Raw genomic sequence first — 7644 nt, 5'->3', positions numbered from 1 at the left:
CAGGGAAAGATGTGCCCACATAATGAAGTCAGAAAAGAAATCACAAATCCCCCCAGGAGGTCCACAGATTGCAGGTCCAAGTGTAACCAAGATAATTCCAAGAGGATCTGGGTGAGGGAAAAGAGACAGCTGTCTCCTCAATTCAGAGCCACACATGCGTGCACAGACATGTGTGATCAAAAGTTGCCAGAATGGAAAGGCACCTATATCTACCTTCTGCAAGGCTGATTAACTAGTTAGAACTTCATTGGATGTTGAGGGTTAAGCGTGTCACAAATCCAAAGCCAAAGTCTCTTGGGCATTTTTAGCCCTCTTTACTAGTCATTTGTTGTTTGCCTCTGCAGCTGACCTAACAGCTTTGTGGTCACTGGGGCAAGTCATTTGCTATGTTCTCACAGGGCACTGGTTTTCCTTTGGAAAACTGAAAAACGGGTTGGCTCCAACCCCCAAATGAAGAATGTCAATCATATCCCATCCGAAGCTTGTGTCCTACTTAGGGTTACCCTTGCTGTGAGCAAACACCATGACCAAAGCAAGTTGGGGAAGAAAAGGTCTATTTGGTTTGCGCTTTCCCATCATAGTCCATCACTGAATACAGTTAGGACAGGAACTCAAGCAGGGCAGGAACCTGGAGGCAGGAACTGATACAGAGGTCATCAAGGAGTGTTACATACTGGATCGCTCCCCATGGTTTGCTCAGCCTGTTTTATTATACAACTCAGTACCACCTGACCAGGGATGGCACTGCCAACAGTGGGCTGGGCCTTTCCCTATCGATCACTAATTAAGAAAATGCTCTATAGGATTGCCTACAGCCTGATCTTATAGAAGCATTGTCTCAATCAAGATTTCCTCCTCTCCGATAACCATAGATTGTGTCAAGTTGACATAAAGCTGGCCAGCATAGTCTGGAACAACCATTTACTACCCATTTCTTTGGTGTTTCCACCAATGTATTTGAAACATTTTGATTTGTGATTTAGAATCAACTCTCTCTGGGAATGTGGGAGTTGTACTTTTGTGTCAACACATGGACATGCACAAATAAATATACATGTATGTTCACACATCTCTTTTGTCACTCTTGTGAACCCTGATCCTGCTTCTAGCTCCTGCTTTTCTAAGAAAAAAAAAAACAGAAGCCATAGAGGAGTATTGCTTAGTGGCCTGTTCCCTGTGTCTTGGTTTCCATCAAGGAAGGAGAAATAGCTGTCAACTTGACACAGGCTAAAATCATCAAAAAAGAAGGAATCTCAATTAAGAAAATGTTTCCACGAGATGGAGCTGTAGACAAGCCTGTAGGGAATTTTCTTCCTGATGGATGGGGAGGGCTGAGACCATTGTTGACAGTGATCCCTGTGCTAGTGGTACTGGGTTTTATTTTATTTTATTTTTTAAAAAGCAGGCAGAGCCAGTCATGGGGAACAAACCAGTAAGCAGCATTCTTCCATGGCCTCTGCATCAGCTCCTGCCTCCTGGTTCCTGACCAGTTTGAGTTCCTGTCCTGACTTCCTTCAGTGATGGATTACAATGTGGAAGTGTAAGCCATATAAACCCCTTTCCTCCCCAACTTGCTCATGGTGTTTCAGCACAGCAATAGAAACCTAATTAATATACTCTCCCTGATCTATTGATCAGCTAGGTTACTCTTTTGTTAATGAATTTGACTTCTCAATCATTGCACTTTTCTGTCTCGAATCTCTGATACTAAGCAACTGACAACTCCAGGGTTGGGGAGGAATTATCTACAATCATTTTCTATCCTAGGTTTCTGGGCTATCCAGCCTCTTGGTCCTGGTTATCCAGTCAGGGTCAGGGGTGGGCTCCCTCTCATGGCATAGGTCTCAAGCTGTACCGGTCATTAACTGGCCACTCCAAAAATTTCTGTGCTACCTTTACCCCAACATATCTTGTAGGCAGGACAAATTGTAGCTCAAAGGTTTTGTGCCTGGGTTGGTGTCCCAATCCTTCCACTGGAAGTCCTACCTGGTTACAGGAGATGGCCAGTTCAGGCTCCATATCCCCCATTGCTAGGAGTCTCAGCTAGGGTCACCTTTGTAGATTCCTGGGAGTTTCCACTACACTGGGTTTCTACCTTGTCCCAGAGATGCTTCCCCAATTCCAGTTGTCTTTCCTGGTACTCTCCTACTCTATCCCCCTACTCCAACTTGATCCCTCCTGTTTCCATACCTACTCACCCCCAGACATCACTACCCAGATCACATCCATCTCAGATATCTACTGTTCACACTGTCACAGGAAGATTTGAGTGTCCTCCAAATCCTAGCCCCTGCACATACATTGAGCTGTCCTTGTTACTTAGCTTCTCTGGGTCTGTTGATTTCTAGCATGATTATCCTTTATAGTTAACATCCACTTATAAGTGAGTAGATACCATGTTTGTCTTCCTGTGTCTGGGTAATCTAACTCAGGATATTTTTTTCCTAGTTCCACCGATTTGCCTACAAATTTAATGATATCTTTTTTAACAGCTAAATTAAACTCCATTGTGTAAATATGCCAATTTTATTTATCTTTTTTTTGGTTGAGGGACAGCCACTCTTTGTTTCCAGTTTCTGGTTATTATGAAAAAACTGCTATGAACATACTTGTGATATAATGGAGTATCCTTTGGGTATATGCCCAGGAATGGTATATTTGGATCTTGAGGTAGACTGATTCCCAGTTTTCTGAGAAACTGCCATATTGATATCCAAATTGGCTGCACAAGTTTGCACTCCTACCAGCAATGGAGGAGTGTCCCCTTTGCTACACTTCTTTGCCAGCATGAGCTGTCACTTGTGTATTTGATCTTAGTTGAAATCTCTAGAGGAAAAAAAAAGCAAACACACCCAAAAGGAGTAGATGGTAGAAAATAAATCAATAAAATAGAAACAAAGAGAACAACTCAAAAAAAAATCAATGAATCAGAGAGTTGGCTCTTTGAAAAAATCAACAAGATGACAAACCTTTATCCAAACTAACTAAAAGGCAGAGAGAGAATATTCAAATCAACAAGATCAATAACAAAAGGGGAAAGCATAGCAAGAGACACCAAGGAAATCCAAAGAGTCATTAGGTCTTACTTCAAAAATCTGTACTCCACAAAATTAAACTATCGGAAGAAATGGACAAATTTCTTGAAAAATACCACTTACTAGAGTTAAGAGCAAATACATAACTTAAATATACTATAACCCCTAAGGAAATAGAAAGTAGTCATTAAAAGTCTCCCAACCAAAAGGAGCCCATTTTAGTTCCACCAGACTTTCAAAAAAGGGCTAACACCAATGCTACTCAAATTATTTCACAAAATAGAAAAGGGAGGAACATTGCTAAATTCATTTTATGAGGCTATTGTCATCCTGATACCCAAAGCACACAAAGACTCAACAAAGAATGAGAACTACAGACCCATTTCCCTCATGAACATTGATGCAAAAATATTCAGTAAAATACTCACAGACCAAAAAATTTCAATAAAGTATTCATAAAACGAATCCAAGAATACATCAAAAAGATCATCCACCGTGATCAAGTAGACTTCATCACAGAGATGCAGAGATGGTTCAACCTATGAAAATCTGTCAATGCAGGCCAACGATATAAACAAGCTGCAAGAAAAACAAACAAATCCACATGATTTCTCATTAGATGCTGAAACAGCCTTTGGCAAAGCCCAACATCTTTTCATGACAAAAGTCTTGGAGAGATCAGGAATACAAGGGGTATACGTAAACATAATAAAGGTAATATACAGCAAGCTGGTAGTCAACAGCAAATTAAATGGAGAGAAAGTCAAAGCAATTCTACTAAAATCAGGGACAAGACAAGGCTGTCCACTCTCTCCATACCTATTCAATATAGTACTTGAAGTATCAGCTAGAGACAAAAGACAACTGAAGGGGATCAAGAAGATACAAACTGGATTTGAATTCTATGCTATTGCTTGCCTTGCTGGCTGCTACCGTGTCCAAGGTTTAGTTATGAAAGTACCATAAGTGGAGTGGCTGCATAGGAAGGTTAGTGACACAGTTCAAGCCCGCAATCTGGAAATTGGCAGGAACAGTCTCTTCTGAGGACAGCGTAAGAGAGTTATCTCCCTGCTCCCTTTTCCTCTGGGTGCTTTGCTGTAGCCTTTGGTGTTCCTTGGCTGTGTTGTGCACATTGCTGCTTGCCTGAAATGCTCCTGGTGTATACACCTGCCTCTCGACATGCTCCCTTTATAAGGGCCTTAGCTGCATTAGACAGAAGGTCCACTTCCTCAGTAGAACCTCATGATAGCATCTGCTAGCTCTTCCAAATAACATTACATTTCTAGACCCTAAGTGTGGATACCCACACTTAAATTTTGCAGGGTCACAAGACAACCTCTACCAGTGGTAAATGCTCTACTTCCAATTTCCACAGTAATAAAATAGAATAATGGCACAGTACACTGTATGAGGTTGTTGTACATGGAAATGAATTCACATAGCACAGACACATAGTAATGATTCAGCCCAGGACAGTCAGAACTTCCAGTATCTGGTTTTGGGTTGTCTCTGTGTCTGTCTCCTTCATTAACCTATTGTGGGTGGAGATTGTGCACAGTCAAATACACAATGGTATTTTATCACAGATGATACAGCATCTAAGAATGTTCTTTCTGAGCTATAATCTTTGAGCTGATTGATTAAACTGACTCTAAAGCAGACTGATACCGAGGCTGGAATGGAAAGCCTGCCTGCATTTGTGTGATAGCGTGTCCGGGTAGATTATAGGCTCTCATCCCATTCATGAACTTAGATCCCAGAGGCTCTCCCTGAAAGGAATTTGAAACCCCTGCTTTTTCTTGTCTCTCCCCCAAGGTTTCCTGCTTTTTGAGAAAGCCTGGGGATTTGGTATTCTGCATGCAAATGCCATTGTCTTGAGATATGCAGGGAGCATCCAGCCCAAGCAGCTTACCTTGAGTTATTGGCTTCATTGACCACTGTAGTCCTGCCGTTCTCAACTCAGTTGTGATGTTATCTGTGCAAGGCAGAAAAACAGATGGAGGCACACTGTGATATTTCCCCTCAGAGGCCTGAGTGGGCCAATAGCAATCTTTAAATCTGGGTGCCAGATTAAATAGCACGCTTTGGGTGACTTCTAATATGTATTATTCAGGAGAGATGTTGTTTTAACCTCCACAACTTTACATGACTTCTGAGTTAATAGAAAGTTTTTCTCGTTGCTTGAAAATGAGGTGGAATGGAGCCCAGTAGAGACTAATACATCAGCATGAGAGCTCCAAATAGCAGCTAATTATGGGAAAGGAGGCTTAGTTATTCTGCAGAAAGAATAGACGAGGGAGCCATGTGCAATTGCTCACGGAGTGCATGTGAGGCACAGGCTGGTTCTTGACCGTTAGTGCATTTGGATCTACCTCTCGTACCAGTCACGAGTGAGGTCATCTTGGAGAAGAGTCCAAGTAGCTAGATGGGAAAATACTTACGCAGTAGACAGTGGGGTCAGCATCTAGCTTCTGTAGGGTTACTCTCTGGTTTGTTGAGATCAACAAGTCTTATCATTTCACCCCTTCCATTTTGGTTCAACAAAATCGTTAACGTATGATTGCGGCCTTTGAGGTACATTCTCTTCTATAACAGAAAAGTTTCTGCACCTCTTGACCCCAAGTCTTCTCTCTCTAGACTAGTTTCTTTCCCACTGCTTAATGACTTGCTTGGAGCTCAGTGTTAAGCTCTCTGTGTTCTTCATAGAACTGTCTCAAACAGGACTTGAAACCTGAAAGACCCTCACCCTACCAAGGGAGAGTCTTCTGGGTGGGTGGGGTTGACTCTGTACTGAGGTTTTACGACATCTTAGTGGATTGGGAAAGAAGTTTTCCCACGTGTAAGATCAAATGCTATTTACTGTTATTGTGCATATGAATCTTTGTTAAATTCAAAATAAAATAAGTTGAGAAACATATAACCTGGGACCAGGGACTTTAGTAGGAAAAAGATACACATGTGTGGCCTGAAATATGTCAGCCAGTTTCACTTTTGTGTAGATGCTCTGAAGAGGTACCCATCTAACTGGCTGGTGATGCAAACGTGTAAGCTAGTATATGGGATGGGTTCGTTGTAGAAGAAAGCTCTGTAAGGGTGGAGTGATCTGAGTCACTTGGCCTGACACAGGTTTGAATATTCTGAATCAAGAAAGAACATGGGTAGGGAAAAAGCTCTGAGAGCACCAGCCTAGTCAGTAAACCCCTGTATTAGAGAAAGACATTAGAGAAGTTGGAAGAACACACACCCAGACCCCTAGCCTAGGGACCCGTGGTTTGGAAGGCTCCTAGCAAATGCATTTTGTTCAGACCTAGTTTCTTATCAGAGCCTTGTTGTCTGATGTGTTTACTGCTGTTTTGCTGAGTCCCAGCTCCATTCACATCATGAAGGAGCTCTGTGTGAATGCAGCCTTCTCTTCAGATCTCTCAGCTATCATGAATATTTCATGTGCTTATAGGACTGCGTGCCTGACCACTTGGAAATGGGATGTTTATACTCCTGTCTAAGAGTCGTTTTCTTAATTTCTAAGAAAATTCTAAGTATTGTGAAAGATGTAAAGTAGATCTGGTGTGTAATGTGTGTTGTGTGTGATGTATATGTTTGTGTGTCAGTGTGTGGGGGGGTGGTGTATGGGTGGGTGGTTGGGTGGTGTATGTGTATATGTGCCATATGCGTATGTGGTATGTATGTGCGGCATATGTAGGTGTGTGTGATGTGTTGTGTATAGTGTGGTGTGCATGGTATATGTGGTATATGTGTGTGTGTGTATGTGGTGAAGGCATGTGTGTGGTGTATGTTTGTGTGTGTGCTGCACATGTCTGTAAGTATAGTATGTGGCTTCTGTGTGGTATATTTGTGTAGTATGTGTGTGTGTGTTGTGATGTTTGTGCGTGTGTGTGTGTGTATGTGTGTGTTGTGGTATACATGTGTGCATTTCACTGAACACCTTTTGCATATGAGGTATCCTTATGGAAAACCTAGATAAAAGAAGCTTCAGAATGCCATGAAGTCCAGGTTGCATTTCTGTGTTGAACTTATCAGTCCTTGGACAGCATGGCTGCACTTCTGTGATGTATGCATTTAGCTAGCCATCTCTATGGAGAAAACGTTCCATTTATTGGCCTGATGTCTTGGGGAAGCTGGTTATAGATTGGGATTATAGATATTTTCAGGTTCTATGTCGATCACAAAGACAAGGGTGGACTCATAAACTGAACTCCATGTTAGAAGATCAAACTTTGCAAAGGTAAATATTTGAGATTGGTGAAACCTGGGAAGAGATTTGATTTTAATATATTTGGTGGAAATAAAAATCCATATCAAGTCAATTTCTTCATTTTTAAATGGCCATACACTTAAAATTTTGCCAGAATTCATAGACTCTTTCATTTCTTTCAAACAAATCCCTCACTTTATCTCATCCCATAACTAACTTTCTTATATTTCCTTTATAAGTTTTAAACAAACAAAATCAAGTATATATTGTAATAATCACTTAAAAGCTCCAATGCCAACTAAATGTTTGGTACAATCTAAAAAGTTACTTTTGCCACTGAAAACCTCAATTGGTCCACTACTATGAAGAAATGAAGAACCCCAATGGAATAATGCC

This window comes from Rattus norvegicus, chromosome 1 (assembly GCF_021556685.1).
Source record: "Rattus norvegicus strain SHRSP/BbbUtx chromosome 1, alternate assembly SHRSP_T2T, whole genome shotgun sequence".
In the NCBI taxonomy this organism is placed as follows: domain Eukaryota; kingdom Metazoa; phylum Chordata; class Mammalia; order Rodentia; family Muridae; genus Rattus; species Rattus norvegicus.
Note: the sequence above shows the minus strand (reverse complement) of the source record.